Here is a 19,946-nt window from a genome sequence, read left to right as displayed (position 1 = left end):
GTCATTAAGTGATTCTTTAAGAGTTGGAATGGGTTTTTCTAGCTCACACACCAATGAAAACAGTTTGGATAATAAAAGAAATGTATGCAAACCCAATAATTAAAGGCAGAGAATGTTTATGTGCTATGTATGGGACAGACTTTGAATGTATATTTATTCCTACAACAAAGGAGAATTTGCAATGGTAATTAACTGAAGATGTGAATTTCCAGATTGCATTGGCAACATATGCAGGGAACATATCAGTTTATTACCCCCAACATAAACTGTGGGCTGAAATTGGTAATTTACCGTTGTAGGGCAAGTGCTGCTGTCAGCAACGACCAGTAAGTGACAAGACTGTATTTACTGATGCCTTTGGTCGCTCACGTAAAGTTGTAATTACGTGGCTAAACTCAGATACCCAGTGTTCCAAACACAAGGTAGAAAAAGGAGACCAGGGGTCAAACAAGTTCTTGAGCTGACAGCTGTTAGGATCGCTTTTGAGTGTTCTGTAATGAGCCTTTGAATGTTGTAACTGACTCATATTATGCAGCTGGCATACTTAACCGCCTGGAAGCTTCTTTTCTGAAGGAAGAGGATAATCCTCTTTTGATGGCTGAATTGAGAATGCTATGGTTCCTAATAAATCATAGACGTCATGGTTTTTATGCAGCGCACATCCGCTCTCGCGCTGCCCTTCCAGGACCTCTTGCGGAAGGCAATAGGAGGGCCGATGCACGAGCTGTGCCGCTTACTGTGCCTAAAGCCTTGGAGCAAGCTAAATTATCACATAAACTCTTTCACCAGAATGCAAAGTCGTTAAAACGACAATTTCAAATTACAACGGATCAGGCCAGGAGCGTTCTTATGTCCTGCCCTGATTGCCAACAGTCGGCACCCGTGCCATCCAAAGAGGGTGTTAATCCAGGAGGGATTACTGACAAGTACGGCCAGCTGATGTAACGCGTTGTTCTGAAGTGGGTAAATACGTACGTGTTTCTGTAGACGCTCATTCCAGATTTCTCGTTGCGGCTGCACGCACTGGTGAAAGAGCACGGGACGTCTGTAAACAGTGGTTGGCGTGTTTTGCTGTTTCAGGAGTTCCAGGATATGTAAAACCAGAGGAAAGCGGAACGCACGCTGGATTAGAGGAGCGATCCCCCGAGTGCCCAGCGCGCCGTAATAAAAGTGCCTGCTTTTTAACACTTTCAAAACCATGTTAAAGAGTCTGTTTGCCGACTTTTCGGTATCGTTTTCTGGCGACGAGGATGGGATAATCTGCCTGACCTCCCGTGGACCCCGGGATCTCTGGGACCTTGTGCCGGCACCGGGGAATTCCCGGAAGGGATCACGGATCCTCGGGCCAGCTCGGGACGTGGGTAAAACCCCATCAATGAGATAAGGCACTTTCATTGTCTGGTTTGTTTGCAGGCTGCCTGCGCGAGACGTGGGCGACACCAGCGCGTTGGGTCTGCGCGTTTTGGTAAATTGGGTAAATTAAAAAGAAATAAAAAACTAAAGAGGAAAATGAGAAAACAATAAATAAAAGAGAAAAACAAGGGAACAGTAATTTGATAAAGGTACCTTTAGTGATTTTGCTGTTTGTGCCTTAGCAATTGTATAATTGTTTGTGTCTTTAGTGATCTGTTGTTACTTGTGTCTCGGGTGATTTTATAGTCCAATACTTACGGTTAACCAATTGTCTGTTATTGTGATTGTGAAATAGGTAGTGGACAAGGGACAGGAGCGATTCGGAAGAAATCCCGCCCGGGCTGTGTTTTGTGACAGTGGAAAAGGATCGTTTGACTCCCTGGGGAACAGCAACCAGGGAATATTGTAATTAATGGTGGCCACTGTAAATAATATTAATATGCTGCACAGGTCTGGGTGGGTATACCCGAGATGTGTAGTATAGTAATGCACTACATGTAATATATAATGAGATATGTTTTAAATCATATATTGTCTATTATATAATGCATATTACACAATACAAAATGTTACATACGCATTGTATTTGAAAAAGAATAATCAGGGAAAGAAATTGAAACCAGTAAAAGGTTTGTTGACGAACAGATATTGGTGTAGAATACACAGAGAACATTAGATCAGGATTGTCCCTTGGTGAATGCAGGGTGGCATCCTGATGTCCTTATATCGGGGGACAGGCTGAATTGGTATGGACAGTGCATTTTATACGGGATTGGACACGCTGTGCCTAAAGCTGTAAATACGCCAAAGCCTTCTGAGATAAAACAGGATCGTCTGTGCCTCATTTGCTACACCCCTTTACCTGTTTCCCAAATTGATTTAGACTGTATTTACCATTGTAAAAATAAAGCTTTCCCCCTTTAATTTTTGTCATGTATTGTAATTCATAGAGATATTGGAGCCTGTCCTACCTAAACTGTAGAAAAGACAGCAGCCATGTGTATTTTTAAGTAAAGATTAAATCAAGTCTGCTAGCTCATTATCTTTAAGCGTTCTACTGTGATCACCTCCCTCCCAAGGTTTTGTGTCTATTGTATCAGGGCCTGACACCCACGGCCACAGTGGATGAATCGCCATGGGCACAGCACCAGGACCCGCTTGTTGGTGTCCAGGGTATCCACTCCAGCAGACACTGTTAGTAAAAGAGCACATCATGAAACTGGAGAACCATCTAATTGTGTCATTATACACATTCACTGCTCTTTTTTCTGCTTTATACCCCTGGTAGCTTTTTAAAATGGCACAGTTTGAAAAGGATTTCTGTTTTGGCCCTGCACACGGAGGCTGATTTTCCTTTTCTAGGGCCTTCCACCCGGTTCACCGCACCCGTGTGATCACTGCGCTGCACGTGGGCAAAATCAGCTGTGCCCTGTGTTTCTCCCGTAAAATAGTAAGAACGCTAATACAATCGTGCCAGGAACTACCTTCACTGTGAATATTTGAAGGAACCCACTGCTAATGTATTGTTAATTGGTACTTGCATTGGGGATTAGATGCAACAAAAATCCATACTTTCTTTTATCCTTTGCTGTACAGGAGGTGGTTGAACTTTTCTATAGCAGATTCAATCACCTGTTGTAAAGCGAGATGGTTGTCTCCTGTGAGGAAGCAGGGTAGATTTACCCATGCTCTATAAGCACCATGGATGAGCTATATAGAGTAACAGCTTAAAAACAAACCAACCAGCAACAAGAAGCTAACGATCAAAACAACAAAAGGAAAAAAAAATCCAAACCAACCCAAAAGCGCAGAGGCTCCTGAACGCCCCCTCTCAGTGCTGTGCTGTCCGTTTCCAGGGAGCCCGTGGGGTGTCCCCACAACCGCAGACACAGGTGACCCGGCTGGGTGGTGCCAGCAGAGAACAGTTGGTGTGACCCAGCCCGCTGCGCTGCCCTGGGAAAGCCGGGGACAAAGGGCCGGGCCGGGGCATGGGGAGGTTGGTTCCAGCTCACGGATCAGCTCACAGCGACTGCGGAAACAGCCCCGAGCCGGGACGGGCCCGGCCGTGTGCTCCTGTCCCCCCGCCGCGGGGTCCTGGCTCTGGACATCGTTGCACAGGATCGTTTGAGAACCGTTCCTGAAGGATGCGCAGCGCCCAGAGCAGCAGCGCCTGCCCGGCTGCTGCTCAGCCGAGGGTAAGGGCTGGAACTGACCCTGTAGCAGCAGCAGAGCTGCCACAGCTGCGGGCGAGCCGAGTTACTGCTGCAGACAAGACACGGGGCACAGGGAGAGGCAATGTATTTTATTAGGACAGAAGGCATCTTTAGGAAAAAAACACATTTTAGCAATGTCGGGCTATTATCTTTTATCAGTGTGTCTGCCATGTGCGCGGCTCTGGGAAAGCGCGTTCGGGGAGCTCAGGCTGCCCACGGGTCAAGAAAAAGCGCCCGCGCTGCGGGGCCCGGGGGCGCTGCGTGACCGCGCTCGGTGCTGCCGTCTGGTGGCCACAGCCCGGAACTGCAGCTGGGGAGCGGCGCCCAGTGCCCGTGCCGCGGGTAAGAGGGGGGCGCTGCCGCTGCGACCGAGGTCGTGCCCGTCAGAAAGGGGGGGGCAGCGGTCGGACGAGCCGCCGGGAAAAAAAGAGGCGCCCGGCTCTCCCGGGGCGGCCCCGCTGCGAGGGGAACGGGCGAGGCGACAGCAGGAGGCGGCGGCGTCTCCTCGGTCCCGGGCACAGGGGAGAGAAACCTGCCGGCCGGAGCTCCTTAGGGCTCTCTCTGTTCACAATGAATTTAAGGGTAGGTGACCACCCGCCCCGCTTGTCAGCGTCAAGCAAAGGAGCGCGGTTTGTTGTTTCCTTTCAAACGCGGCTGCTGGAAGCCGCGCGGGCAAAGGGCGTGGGGGTCCCGGCAGGGCGGAGAGCAGACGGGTGAGGGTGCAGAGCGGGCCAATCAGATGGCGCGGGAAGGCTGGGGGGGGGGGGCGGATCGCTGATAGGCTACCAAGGCACGTCAATTGCCATTCTGTCCGCCAATCAGATTGCCGGAGGGGCGGGTGTCGGACGCTCCGTACTGCGCATGCGCAAACTGCGAGTACTGATGGGCCAAGAGAATGATGATTGACTTGTCTTCGGCAGCCAATCGTGTTGCGGAAAGGGGCGGGTGCTGCTCTCTCCCTACTGCGCCTGCCCTCACTGCGAGCTCTGATAGGCGGAGAAAATGGTGATTGACGTGCCTAGGCAGGCTATCATTTTGCCGGAGGGGCGGGCGTTGCTGGCTCCTGGGCACCGGACGGAGCATCCAATAGGAGGACAGTGTGGTGGGGTGGAAAGCAGCCAATCAGCGCGGGTCCTGGCGAGCGGGTCCGTGGTGTCTCGGGGTGGGTACCGGGAATTAACGGGAACGGGGGTCGGGGCGGTTGCGGAGCGGTTGCTGCAACCGGCGCCCGGGGACCTGGAGGTAGGCGGCTCAGGGCAGCCCTTCGTGAGGTCCCCGGAGGCGGCAGAAAGGCAGAGGGGAAGGAGGCGACAGCCGGGGGCCTCCCGCCGCGGAGGTCTCCGGGGCGCGGCGGGTGTCGGTGCCCGCGGAGCCCGGCGGGACGGTGGGAGAGTGCGAGGGGAACGGAGCGGCGAAAGAGGCGGCAGGTGAGTGCGGCCGCGGCGAGGGTGACCGTGCCGTTGGAACGGGAGGAGCGGGAGGGGCCGGCGCGGTGAGGAGGCGTTCGGTTCAGTTTCCCCCCTGCCCTTACGGCCGAGTTGGCGAAGCCGGTGGGAGGTGTGTGACCCCGAGGGCAGGTGCGCCGAAGGCTTGCGGTCTGGAGCCGTGTGTCCCTCCGGGACAGCAGTCCCTCCGGGAGCGGCGCAGCCCCCGTTAGTCGGGGGGAGACGTTTCAAACAAGAGCTAAGGCGCGGTGGCAGGCTCGGTGGCGTGGCGGGTCGGGCGCCGCTTCGGCGGGAGCTCGGGACGAGGCCCGGCGGGTTCTGTGTCCTGTACGCGCGGCTTTCGTTCCGCGGCTCTCTGTGTGCTTTTTTGTTTTGTCGCGTTTGTTTTCTGGGGTTTATTTTGCGGAGTTCCCGCGAAACGCGGCACGACCGCTCGCCCGGGGCTGCCGCGGCGGTCTCAGTGCTGCCGCCCTGTGGCGAAACTCGGGTACTGCAGCGCACGGCCGGGGGAAGAGGCGCCGTTTGACCCGAAGGGGTCGGAAGTGCCAGAAACCAACGTCAGAACCGGCAGGAGCTGCGGCTTCGCAGTTCTGTCAGCATTGATCTTAGGACTCTGATTTTGATGCTAGTCGTTTTTACTTACATTACGCTACAGTGTTCTGTTTGGTACCGCTAGTGGGTAACAAATAATTGTGCTGTACCACAACGCGAGATGATAATATTTCGTAGATTTATACTGCCAAAGAGTTTGCAAGTATATTGAAAAGGGGGGAATTCAAGAGAAGCTACCAAGTTAACGTATACTGCGATGAAGTTATAGAAGATGTACCCTTCATTAACCGGTTCACGTGGGGTAAATGCTTTCTGACCGCCTGCACGATGAGGGGATGTTTTTCACCTTTTAGATCCTTCTGCACGACAAGAGGGAGACAGAAGATTGAATAACACATTGTTTAGAAGCTGAGAGCTTAGTTTATTTTTAACTAATAGATGTGTTGTCAGTGAGAAACTAAACACTTATAACTAACCTCATCAATTATTTCTTAGGCTAGATATATTGTATGTTTAAAATTTAAAACAATTGTAATTGATGTGTAGCAGCTGTGTGACTATAAGCAATGCAAGAGCATCCAGTCGTGGGAGCACTTACAGAGGACGACCCCCAGAGCTCCCCAGTGCAGATGAAAGAAACATTGCCTGCTTAACGGTGTAATTGACTCTGCTGTCAAGCTTATTTCTCCGTTTCAGTACGAGCCCGTCCTGTGGCCTCACAGGGCTGTGTCCTGTGGCGGTGCTGTGGGGAAGGGGCGAGATGCTTTCCTGCACCGGTGGATGTGTTTGCTTTTATGCTGAGCGTGTCCTAAACGGTGTCAGTTTGTCTTAATGCTGTCTGGTGTTGCTGCAGTTGCTCTGATTTTTTGAGGATGCCTTGTGTGTTGAGGTGGCCCGTTTCCCTCGAATCCTCCGTTAGCTCAGCTGCTCTCCTGTCCCTTCTTCTGACTAATTCCTCTGCTTTCTCCTGCTCTATATTTTTCAGAGGCTGAACTCTAATTTGGAATTTCTGTGTTTCTGAGGGGGAGCTGTGAACGCCCGATGCTCAGCAGACCCGCCAGCCCAGGCGGGGAATGGAACCTGGGGAGCAGCGCCCGGGTGGGAGACGCGGCGCCGTCCTCCGTCCCCAGCGTGCGGCAGAGGAGCAGGAGGCGACAGCCGGCCGGGGGCAGATGCCGGGTGCGTCCCCAGCTCACCAGAGCTCCCGCCGAGCCTCCTCCCGCGGCCCCGCTCGCCCCGTGCAGCCGCCCCCAGCTCCGGCAGCTCCTGCGAGCCCGTCCCGTGTTCCTGGGCCGCTCCCAAGCCCCGTCGTGAAGGCGGCAAGCCGGCCCTCGGCACCTCTCCGGTGGCCCCTGCGGAAGGAGCAGGCTGGGGCAGGGGTGAGCTACGGTGCTAACGGCCGCTGCTTCTTCTCTCCCTCTCCCAGAGGCCGCGCTGAGGATGTGGCCGTTCGCTCCCATCCCGGGGGATGCCGTTGGCTGCGCCCGCCTCGGGCTGGCGAGGCTCGTCTGGCAGCGTGGCGGGAGAAGGGACAGGGAAGCACGTCCCGTGCGTGGACGGGGGCTGCTGCTGCTGGAGCCAGAGAGGTTGGGGAGAGGTAAAGAGGAAGAAATGCGGGGCCGTCGGCCCAACGTCCGCTTCCTGCGGCGGGCGAGAGAGCGAGCCCCTCTCTCCGGGTGGCGAAGGCTCCCTCTGCGCGGCGTGCGGCGGGCCGGGGGCCAACGTGCGCGGCAGGGTCCGTGCGCGTATCCTGGAGCGGGACGGCTGCCTGGCGAGCGAGCCAGCGAGGCTCCATGTCCCCGAAGCCTCGTCTCGTGGAGCCCTGACACCCCACCGTGTTCTCCTAGGCTGAGGACGGCCGAGCGCCCCGAGTTACCGGAGAGGAAGGGAGGAGAGAAGGAGACGGGAGCGTCTGAGCTGTTAGAAGCCTCCTGGCAGCCACCGAAAGCGAGAGCCGCTGTGAGTCCCTGGCCCTCGGGGCCTCGTCCCCGGCTTGTGTGTCCTGGTGCCTCCCTGCCCCTCCTTGGTGGTGGTTTTGGTTTATTATTATTATTTTAAAATTTTGCTTCCCTATACCTCTCCTTTTCTCTCTATTTTTGTCTCCTGCTCCATCTTCTATAGCTGTTTTTCCCTTTTCCATATCTTTGTCTTGATCTGCATCAGTCTCTTTTTTTCCCCACAGTTTCTCTGGCCTGTTCCCTGCTGTTCTTTTCTTCTCAGTACCTGTACGTGCAGCTCTTATCTCCCACCTTCCTATCTCTCTTCTTCCTGCCTTGCCCTTCTCTCTCTATTCGTTTGTCTCGCTCACTGTTGCTGGCGTTTTTTGTTCAGCATCTCAGCGTTCCATTCCTCCTTCCTGTTCATCTCTTATTCTTTCTGACCTTTAATGCTGCTCCCTGTCCCATTGTTTCTCGCTGTATCCCTGTGTCCTGCTCCCTACCCACAGTCATATTCTTCCCTGTCCTGTTGGCCATCCCAGGTTTCTTCCTCCATCTCCATCCTCGCCCCATCTCTTGGTCCTGCTCCCTACCCACCCCGGTTCCTGTTTCTCTGCCCTTCTCCTTGTCTTACTCCTGGTTTCTCTGTCCTCTTCCCTCTTTGTTTTTGTTTCTCTGTCGCTCTGCCCTGCTCCCTGTCACTGCGTTTCCTCCTTCCTGTCTCTGTCCCGCAGCCCGGCGCCCACTTCTCCTTTGTCTGTCTCTCCCACTGCCCATTCTAGGATTTTTCCCACCGTCTCTGTCTCCTGCTCCTTGTCTCTCATTTTGGCCTCTTCTTCCCTTTGCCCTGCTCCCTGGCCCTTTTGCCCCTCTCTCTGTCACCTTGTCTTGCTCCCTGTCCCTATCTTTCTCTGGCAAGCTTACCCTCCTTTTCAAAGGAATCACAAAATCACTTTGTTGGAAAAGATAACTGCAATTTAAAATATCTTTACCCTTTGAAGAAACAGCCTGGAAAAGATAATTTTTTTTTTTTTCCAGTGGGGCGGTTCACGAGGACGGATGGGCTGCTGGGCTCTTCAATGACAGCATCCAGGGCGAGGAAGGAAATCTTGGCTATACTTGGGTGATGTCTGTGTCTGTGTTCTGTGTGTATCTGGGAAAATGTGTTCTAGGGAACTCAGACTGCCAATGAGTCAAAAATGGCCTGGTTATCCAAAAAACGCAAACGCTCCAGTGGCCGTATCAACAGCTGTACTGAAGATGGTGCAAAATACTTTTTTCTGCACTCAACTGTAGCCTTCACAAGAAAAAAGGAAGTGTCAGGTTCCTCTCCAGCTTTGTTCTGAAGGGCTTTTCCTCTTTCAGCTGGATGTCTGCTGCCACCGTTTCACCGCGGTTGCCCCGTCTTCTGCTACAGAAGTACCAGACAGACAGAAGGAATCCAGAGCGGTCTGCCCGTACAAGGTACGGCTAGGACGCGTGTCTGCACTTTTCCTGAGGTACTTGTAGAGTGGACTTTAAAGTTAACATTAAGAATGCACCGACTCTCCTTCTATATTTTTAATACGAAATATTTTACCAGGAGTACTAAAAATAAGGTCTGTTCTGGAGCACGGTACACCTGTGCAGAGCTCACCTCCCTCTGGTTATTTTCTCTTCCTGAAAGCGTAATCTTCTGTTTCTGTGGGCTTACTATTGAATGATACTATGGAAATGATTTTGTACTAAAAGAGGAAAGGAGGTGTTTGTAAGAGTTCAGATGTCCAGAAGAAACAACCTGATTCAATGACAAATGCTTTGTTCTTTTTCACTCAATAGGTTTTTAAAATATCTTAGAATAGTACTCAAAAAGCTGACAGAGATACAGGCACCTGGGCAAATCGGTTTTGTTCTGCGTGTTTGCCAGGTGATCCCAAGAAGCACTTTCAGCCTCGTAACTGGTGGCGGTGAGTCCATGTGTGGTTTGGATGAGTTATTGTTTCAATAGTGACTTTTTTCTCTTAACCTACAGTGTGTAGTTCTGACTTCAGTTGGTAAGAAATCTTCCAAAACGGCAGCATTCCTCATTCCAAGAAGCTGCATTTTATGAACCTGCCCTCCGAGTGGATCTTCCCAGGTGATGTAGTGGGCAGTGGCCTCATCAACAACAGGACTGTTCATTTTCTTTGAAACAACCAACCAAAGTCCATTTCCTTCCGCAGAGCCCAGCACAGCAGGCCTGGCAAAGGTTGGTGGCACCGCTGGGCTTTGGGTTCCCGGTTGCGACAGTCGAGCTGTCACGGTCACAGAAACGTGTTCCCCTGTGTGCTGCAGTGCAGCCAAAAGTGTTCGTGAGTCTGACGCTCCTTTTTCGTAGCCTTATGCTGCACTGCAGGAATGGGGATATTTATTTATTTTTTAAAGTAAACCCATGTCTTCTATCTCACTGATTTTCCTATCAATGAAACTTAAAGCAAATAAAATGGTCTAATTTACATGTTGACTTCCATAGTTAAGAGTAATTGTTGAGTAGGTGCAGCATATAATTTATTAGGTGTACTTAAGCAGATGGGTATTTGTTCTAAAAACTGAAAAAGAGAGGCAACTGGATGCTATGAGTGTTTCCCCAATATCTGACAGCGTGCTCTGACGTACTTTGTTTCTGTCTGGCTCTCAGTGGCGCTTTTCCCTGGCAGGTCGGGGTGTCCCTCGTGCTTGAGCCGTGCAGCTGGCCACGTGTCACTGCTCATCGTGCCACACGCCAAGTGTGAATCGATAGCTCTGTCTAAATATACATAAATGTAATAATATGATTGTAACAATATGCCAACATCTGCAAGTCTAGAAAGATATTTGTGTCCAAAGAGAAGGCTAAACAGGTGCGTAAGTATAAATGGATATTCTAGATAATAAGTGGTGATATATATAAGCATAAACAGATATTCTGTATAAGTTTAAGCAGATATATACATGTAAATGCATACGCAAGTGTGTAGATGCCTAAGTAGATATATATTACAGTGGAAATAGATGATATATATGAATCAAATATATTCCCTAAATACATACGTATGTGTAAAAAGAGACATAGGAGTCAATGTCAGTGATGTACAAGGTTTTTAAAATGCAAAGAAATTCTGTTTATAGAAAGGATTAAAAAACTCATCCTTACCCGGAAATGTCTCTGGCGGGTGCACTTGAGGGAAAGGCCTGAGCTGCCCCCAGGGAGCAGAACGGCACCCGCACCTGGTCAGCGGTGGGAGCAGGGGCTGGGGGGCTCTGTGTGCGAGCCAGACGCTTCGTTCCATAACTGCGGCAGCCGGGGAGCTGCTGCGAGCTCTCTGCTGAGTGACTGACTGTGTGGTGATGGTTTTGACTACTCACAGGGCACTGGGTGAGCCCAATTTAGTTTTCTTGTAATCTAACTTAAGTAAAAGCGTACTGAATAGAATTAATCACCCGACTTACAAGGCTGTGTGTCGTCTTTGTGTTTGTGGCTTGTTTTTTTTTTTTTTGTTTGAGTACGCTCTCTGCTTCATGTTGCTGGGAAAACCGTGTGCTGTAAAGTTCTGCTCATATTTACCAAAAGCAGCTACAGGTTACACTGGACATCTGTGAGATCAGGTGTGGTTTGTACTTCGCAGGGAAAGAAACAGAAAACAGGAAAAGAAATAGAACGAGAATTAATAGAAGTAGAAATAATAGAAATAGATGGGGTCGAATAGAAACAGAACAGAGCAGAGCGTCGTGCCGGATATGCAAATCTCCTCGGGGCTTGGGCAGGGAGGTGAGTAGGCGGGGAGAATGCAAATTGAGATTCGAAGCCTGCAAATCAGATTGCGAGAGATAAGAGGAGGGGCGGGGCGCGTGGGAACGACAGGCGGGGCGAGGATGGGGCGGAGAAATGCAAATCAGAGGCGTGGCTACGCAAATAGGGCACTAGAGAGCTCGAACGGGCCGCCGGGAGGTTCCGCCGAGGAGGGTTCTCTGGGTGGGGTGGTTCTCTAGAGCGGATTCTCTGTTCCGCGTTGTCCCGGGTGACTCGTTTGCTGTGGGTGATCCCGGGTGGTCACCCCGGTGCAGGTCACCCCCGCACGCACGCGGACGTTCAGCCCCGGTTCCGCGCATGCGCGGTGGCGCCCCGGTGCTCCCGCGGTGCACCGCCCGCCGGGTGTCGCTGGTGCTGCCGCCCGGTGGCCACAGCGCGGTACTGCAGCCCGGCGCGGGGAGTGCGGCATCGGGCTCAAACCAGAGCTCAAGCCCTGCGCTTGTGGGACGGCCTAGTAGAGCTGGGCTTCGGTTTGGAGGAGTTTTAATGCACGTGTTAAATTCCAGAGGAAAACTTTGTCTAGTCAGTTAATTGATACGGTTTTAGTGGCATGTTTTACATGTTAATATACAAAGCAGGGTTACAGTGTTCTGTAACATGCATAGGAGGACGTATATTTAAGACAATTCTAGATGTAAACAAGCATTATGGTTCTTATTGGGATATTTTGGCATCTAAACTCTTAAATGGGGGAAAACGTGTGAAGCTCCTGCTAGAACCGCTGCAGGGTGGTGAAGAATGAATGTGGGACAGATCACGTTTAGATGCTTCACTCCTGTCACTTTCAGTCCATAAGGAAGCCAAATAACATGTTTGTGATTTATAAATGTTACTTTAATGTTCATGGTTTTTGCAGGTCACACATCCCAGGGTCTCAGCTGCTGCAGTTCACATAATGTACAGTGAACAGGAGGCGCTGGGTGTCCCCAAAGCGCGCTTCAAATCTGTAGGGTACTCTTACCTGGAACCCTCATTTGACATTTACCGTCTTTGGTTTTCTGAGTGTATTCAACTAAGTAGTAGTTTATTTTTAATGCATCATATTCAATTTATGTTAAAACACTTTCTTTCTAATCTGTGAAAGTATGCAACGTGACTCAATATGTTTGAATTGTAATTATTTGCCAGGTGACACGTAGTGGAAATAATCTTTATTATGATAGTGATGTTTTTCTCAAGTATTTTGCTAAGAAAAGCGAATTTCTCAGATTAAATGGGTAGAAGTCAGCCAATACCTTTTTCAAAGAATGTGAGTTTGTCTCTACCTCTGTGACTAGTTGGAAGTATTCAGGTGTACATAATGTATACATTAAAAACAAATAAAGGCATCACTGATGTTCTGTTGTTGTGTATGGGTGTTTTTTCCTGTTGCTTCATAGTGGTCCAGACAAACTAAACAGAACACAACAGCAGAGTATGAGTCAGTGCACCTGGAGCTGGATCGTGTCATCTTGATCTTTATCACAAGAGACGTGTGATTCAATCACACTAAAAGAATATTACCAAATTGATATATGTCCACCTGTAAAATAATCGCTACATGCTTCGGTACAGTCTGTGTAGTTATGACAACATAATTTAGATAGCAGCAATTTTTAACCTGTTTTTTCCCTGGTAAATAATTTGTGAAGATAGAATGGAAGAAAAAGATTAACAAAAGTTTCACTAAATAATTGTGTTCATAAAAAAAAAAAATAGATTTTGTTATGATTTCCATTCAATTTCTGATCTGTTTACTTTTGTTTTACAGTTATCTCAAAATTCCTGGATACAGAGCAACTGCTTTCCATTTCGGCACAGGTTCCAAAGCAGGATAAGGTATGTTTCAAAATGCACCTTAGATGAGCAGTTACCGGGCTATATAGAAGTGTGGCACCTATGCATGATATGGTAGGAAAAAGACTGCGCCTTACAAAGACACGGACTAATGTTGTCATAGTCTGAGAGTGTATCTTATTGTACAGCAGCAGGAGATTCTATAGGAGAACGTTAGAAACATTTGGGTTTGCTTCAATATCACGTTTATCTTAATTTATACAAACTGACTGCAAAAGCTGTTGACTTTTTCATCACTCCCCACTCTCATTCTCTGTAAATGTTCATCCTGTTTGACAGTACCAGGATGAGAGAGGAATTTTCTTCACATCAGCATAAAAGGAAAAAGTGTTAACAGACATTTACTCTCTTATTTTTGGAGGTTAATACAATTTTTAATAGCCAAAAGAAAATTAGGCATCTTTCTTACTAGAAATTAAATACTTTCTTAGCTTTTAGGTAAGACAAATTAAGATAAATCAGTCTCTATTGTCTAGAAAGATCATTTTGAAAATGGTTCTTAAGAAGCACTCTTGACCTGGCTCGGCTGTGCTTGTAATGCAGATAAACCTGTATCGATCACTGAGTCAGCTGTGTGAACACGCGAGGTCAGCGATGGGACGTGGCTGTCGGTTCCCGTGACACAGACGCTGCACGAGCCAAGCGCAGGTTTTTTGTGCAGATGTTCCGTGTTCCCCCCGCACAGCACCGGACAGAAAACGAAGCACGTCCTGGCAGAGCATCAGCCAGAACAGTGTCTGGCAGCCCCTTCTGCGGGCGGTTCTCACCTCGGCCCGTGCTTTTCTGCTGGGCTGTGAATGCAAGGAGCAGCAATGTAGTGAAGAACTGATTCCTGTGAAGTTTTCCCAGGGTCCTGTCTTAGGGATTAAAAGAGTGCCCTGCTCTTATCTGTCACCTTCAATCACATGTCTTACCAGGTGCACCAAAATGAAATGTGGATAAAAGCGCTTATTGCTAAAAGCATAAATAGACAATAGAGCTATAAATGCTTATAACAAGATAGTTTCCTTGAAGGACAAGCAATAGTTGGTGTGTTGATGTTAAAGCTTCATCAGGAAGGCATTTTCTTGCTCAGCGCAGGTTCAGTCTGTGAGCGCGTTGTGCCCCGTGTTGCAGCCCCTGGAGCCTCAGGAGCTGGTGAACAGGGGAGGCTCCGTCACAGAGCGCCCGGGAGAGCTACTGAATGTTCTTCAGGTTCATGTTCCTTACAGCCCCCTCTTTCCCCCTCAGGATTTATAGAGAATTTCACCTCTGAAGTCTTCTGGGAGCTGGAGACAGACAGAATCTTTGCCTTGAAAATCACTCCAGTGATCACTTCAGGATCTTTCAGAGAGAGATTTTGTTCATCAGACCTTGTCTTGTATATTGATCTGTACGTTAACACGTGCACTACAAATATCAAACCAAGATAAACACGTGTAGCTCACTACTGGATCTGGGTTAGACCAGACACAGCAGTAACCGCTGTGCGCCTGAGGCAGCGGAACCTCAGCTTTTTTCTACCAAGCATATTGTAACCGTTCCATTATAAGTTGCATTTGCCTGCTGTACCTGAGTAGGATATTTCTGCCAATGCGTTGGAGGCTTCTGCTTGCCTGTGTTCGTGCTGGTGTGCCAGCATCCTAGGGACTTACAACTTTGTCACCTCTCCGTGTCTTCTCGCGGGCTGACTTGACTGCTTACTCAATGACTTATCTAATGCCAGTTAAAGCAATCAGGTACAGGCTCGGTCAAGGTTGTAGTAAATGCAGAAAAATCTCTTTAATGACACATCAGAAAGCTGAATGTTTGTTGCTCCCAGCTTTCATTGCAGAGATCTGTAACACGAAGGAAAGATCAGGTGCGTGACTAAAGCTGGCTGGATGTCTTCGTGTATACAGAGGACCATGCACACCGAACTTGTAACTGCGCTGTTTCCAATCGCAACTGGCCACAATATAGCAGAGCATGTTATCAATGTTAATTCAAGAGCTAACTCCGTTGCTTTTATTAAATGCTGGATTGACCTATTCAGTGTGTTCCCCTCTCCATACAAGTTTTCATTGCAGAACGTCCCCAGCTGTCCGTGTGTGGGGAGGTGACTCCGATTCAGGTCCCCTTAGTTAGAAAAGAGTATATGGGGTACTCAAGGACCATAAACAAAAAAACCCCAACACCTTTTATTTTGCAGCTTGGCCCAATTAGCAGGAAGATTTACGCTACTTAAGCCAAATTGGTGAACAGTTTAACAGCCAAAGGGTTTACACAAAGGAGTTTTGTGGCTCTAAGCCTTAGGTTATACTGCTCATAGAGGGAGAGGAGATGAAATAAGGGTGTAGGAAAGGAAAAGAGAAGCAAAGAAGGAGAACGAAAGGCCCGTCCCCTCCCATGTCAGCCCGCGGCCTCTGTCTGCGGGCCTCGGCTGGTGTTGGGATGTAAATCGCGATTCACCTTCTCCTGAGTGCCCCATCTGCTGCTGGACACGGTGTCCATACGGGATTGTTTTCGCTCTGAGTGACCCATCGCTGCGGGATGAGCTGTTGTTGCCATAATGTCTGAGACATAATTCTGTTGAGTCTCTGGCGCAGGAGGCAGATGGTGCTTGTCTGAAAAACCCCCAGTTTCAATCACTACAAGTGTTCATGGTTTGTTCAACATGAACGTTCTCTCATCCTAAGGGGGACTGTCAACTGGCAATCTTGGTGAGATGCGTTACTGGAGAAATCGTGTCATCGGTGAAATCAAGTGCTTCGTCTTATGAAATCTGTGTATATAAGCAAATTAAAGGTATCTGGACAAAACAAAACATCCTTAAGAGACCCTCCTGTCTCAGTCATTCTGGCCGGGGTCTGAGTGGCTGGAACATGAGGGTGGGCAGGATCAGGGCAGTGAGCAGCAGGGAACACCAAGAGTCACTCATCCTTTCTTCTCAGGACAGCACCGCACTGTGATCATCTGCAGTGCTCAGAATCCTGTGATTTAACAGCACAAATTCTTCTATCATGCAATAGTTCCCACATCTGGTATCTTCTCAGCCAGGAACAAGATGGGTTTAGGGAGGGGATTGCAGATGTAAAGCGTTACCCGCAGTGTGTGGAAAGAAGATGCTCAGAGCCATGAACTGGTTGAGAACTGGGGGTCCCCGGTCTGCAGTTGGTGTTTTGTCTGCTCATCAGACACTGGCGCTAAGTGCTCAAGCAAACTTTCCTTTCCACAGCCAGGCCCACCTGGGAGTTGGTTGAATGCATGAGCTGTCTTTAAAGAACACGTGAATTTATCTGATTCTCCGCTGGATTTTTTTCCCCCGTAGCTTTATGCCACCAGATTTGTTGCATTAATATGTTACTTACATAATTCCCTGCAGACCCACCTCTCAAGCCTCTTGTCATGTTACTTACCTGACACATTCGATGCCTATACATCTCAGTAACAGTGTGCATCTTTGTACAACACAAACATGTGCGTGTGTGTATGCACATAAAGGTATGTAATTTGGGTCAAATCTTTATTTGCTGTATGTAGGTATGATAACACAACTTGCAGAAAAACATAACCTACCAATGAAAACAAGTTTCAGCTCTGCCCATGGGTGTTTTACCCGGATGACTGTTGATTGTTCACCGTTACCCACCGGCGTCCTTTAAAACTCACAAAGGTATTGGGACTAGATTTGTTTTTTCATAACATGTTTGTATACTTAATGTATAATACATTAATAAAGTGCACATTATACAGTAATTTAAGCAACAAAATAATTTCAGTGGAGATTTCTGGAAGTAAATGAAGGTATAACTGACGTATTTTATAGCTGCCCAATTTGTAGTTAATATGGTCAAAAATGTGCGATTACATGCAGTTATGTTGTGTGTAGATGTGCAGTTGTATACCTTGCTGATAAGTGCATCCTATTGTGGGTATTTTCATAAGAATTGATATGGGAAAATGAATCCAGGTGGTGTTTCTTCCACTCCCCCCTCCTATATTGTTGTGTTTGCTCTTTAGAAACTGTTTCTGATAATACGGCAAGTTGTTATTGTTGGTTTGAATTCCCTGTAGATCACTGAAATGAAACACACATAGCTTCATTTCAGCAGGTTTAATACAAATGAATGGGAGATATCAGGAGACCCTGAGGGAAATGTATCACATGAACTACTTGTGAGACCATTTAAAACTATTTATTATGTGCTAACTACACTTATTTTGTCCAATTAATAGCTAATTGCACGCTTTCTTAAAGCTATCTTTCTGTTGAGTTATGGCTCCTTACAGAAATAACCCAAAGCACACTGATCCAGTGTCCTTCTTGAGCCAAAAAACCCTCACAAAGTGTGTTTTATTAAACATGACTACAAACATATAGGCATTTATCAGTAAGGGTGGCCTTCATATTTACTGATTTTTATGGGTGAATTATCTACACAAAGTGACACAATGCATTAATTCTGTAATGCAGAATGGTTACTTTTAGTCCGTTCCTTGCGTTTCCAGCAGAACTGTCTGTTCTGTGTTGTCCTTGCTGCGGGTCGGTTGCTCTGCCGTCTGGTTCAGGAGACTCACTGAGGGTAATGTCGCATGTCAATTTTATGGACATTCTTTCTAGAAACTCTGTGGGGTTTCTATTAACGTGAGGGCCTAGGGGAATTAGAGTTGCATTTGATGTATTGATAAAACACACTTGATTCCATAGCTGTCTGTTTAGTTCATTCTCTTGTGAAGCTTTCTTATGAGCTGTTGGCATTTGAGCTGTGTGTCCTGTGTCTGATAGCAGAATTTGACCTGAGATGACGGTATAAACTTGGAATTTGCTTCAAATAAATATGTGCATTTGCCTGTATCTGGCAGAGATGATTGCATTTTATGAGTAACCTCCTATCCTGATGTATGGAGTATGAACTTTATGAGCTTGCTTTGTTTCTCCAAGTTGTGTAAAGTGACAGTATGTGCTGTGCAACAGTTAAATCAGTGTCTCTTTTCAGAATAGTGTGTAAAGTATTGAACAAGACCCGTGAGCGTGTTCATTGTCTGTACAAACTCTGACACCGTGTCGGTGCTGGATTTGCTGCTCTCATTGCCCATGCCTGCACTCTGTCTGATGATGGTGAGTTTCTCCATTGATGACATGATCATGGCCAGATAAAGACCCTCCTGGTGGAGAATAGCTGTTTGGTCTGGTTCCCCAACTGCTAAGCCCACGCGACGACTTTTTTTGGTCTCCGTAGGCTTTAGGTGGGTGTCTCTGGTCTGTCATTGCTGCTTTTGTGCTGATCTTCTTTCTGTCTCCATTCACTGGAATCACATCCTCCATTCAACTGCTGCAAGTCTGCACAGCCAGTCTGTTCAAGACAGCCAGTTTAAGCGTATTCTATTCAAAAGAAAGAAGTCTTTGGACACTCTGAGTTTACAGCTCTGTTCCGAAAGGGCACAAGTTAATACAGGTGGATCAACATTATGTAAATGCCATAGGACAAAATGTGGCTACTGTTGTTTATCTGCTACAATTTCTGCAGCATTTTCAGACAATTTTAGAAGTAGACTCTTGTAAGGAATCCAGGATCTTGTGCTTACCTGCATATTGCTCATTCTGCACATTGTCTTCAATTAATGCTGACCTGAGGTATTTATCTGCAGTACAACACAGTGTAGATACTAAATCAGGTCTGGAAGCCATCTCAGGAGATGTATTAGCTCATAATTACATCAAAAATAGAAGGAATGCTACTTCCTTGTTTCCTGTGCTTATTGTAATAAGGCACATATGTGGTAGCAAGAGTTCGTGACCCCCATACTTCATATGCTTATAGCAGTGTACAAATAAGTTATTAAAATTAAACTGGCTTTCAGATCTTCTGTTTTAATTACTTTTCCAATTTGAGTCTTTGTGTTTTTCTTTATCACTGGAGTCCAACCCCACTCACTGTCCCGCGACTGGGGACTCCAGACAAGGCGACACAGACGTGGGGGTGGCTGCACAGTGGAGCTCAGCCGACTTGAGAACCACTCAGCTGGTGTGAGGATCAGACACGAACAAAGCAACTTTGCTTTTTAAATGATGAGGATGATGTGCTTTGTTTTGGAAGACATCAGATTTTGAATGTTTAAGGAAGCTGTAACTACCTCGATGTTTCCTTCTTACCGCAGTCGGATTTCTGGTTCTGTCTGTCGAGTTGTGCTCCTCTCCCGCACCAAGTGGTGATCGTGGGGCTCAGGGTGAGGGGGGGCAGGGAGGGCGGGGGTGTCCGTGGACTTGAATAAGTTTTGTTTGGGGTTTTTTAGACGCCTCTGTTGACACATTGTATAAAAACTGATTGCTGCAGTGCTAATGAATGAACAGGATGATAAGCAACAGATTTGAGAACCTGTTTGGGTTTTGGTTTATTGAAAAATTATTATTTAACTCAAAAAGCAATAAGATCTTGCAGTGGTCTTCTAATACTTACTGGTAGCTTTTTAATGTACTGGTTTGGAACTTTGAGATTATATTTGATATGAAGTGGCTGTTCCATCGTGGAATATTGCAGGAGTAAACTCTTGCATTTCAGCATTCCTGGCAGATCTGCAGCTTGATAAAGACCTGAGGCTGTTTAGTTTAATCAGACTTTTGTAGATCCCACCTTCACTGTTCAAAGCACTGGCTGTCAATGTGTTTTCTGGTGTTGTCACTTCTTTCTGAACAAAGACGACAGAGGTACACAGCTCTACTGGTATTGTCTGTTTTATTTAAACATGGAACTTTAACTTGAAAGCTTAGAAAGCTGTGGTC

General features: G+C 47.9%; 1 long non-coding RNA gene across 1 annotated transcript; it reads left to right on the top strand.

Annotated features, from left to right (window-relative positions):
• Window positions 1-7,474: 7,474 nt before the first annotated feature.
• On the top strand, window positions 7,475-10,878 carry LOC139828341 (uncharacterized). Its single transcript, XR_011739848.1, has 4 exons — window positions 7,475-7,582; window positions 8,599-9,024; window positions 9,572-9,676; window positions 9,762-10,878. It is a non-coding gene; the product is annotated as an uncharacterized lncRNA (long non-coding RNA).
• The last annotated feature ends 9,068 nt before the right edge of the window (window positions 10,879-19,946 follow it).

Source organism: Patagioenas fasciata, chromosome 7 (assembly GCF_037038585.1).
Source record: "Patagioenas fasciata isolate bPatFas1 chromosome 7, bPatFas1.hap1, whole genome shotgun sequence".
Lineage (NCBI taxonomy): Eukaryota > Metazoa > Chordata > Aves > Columbiformes > Columbidae > Patagioenas > Patagioenas fasciata.
Note: the sequence above shows the minus strand (reverse complement) of the source record. Positions and strands in the feature narration are given on the sequence as shown.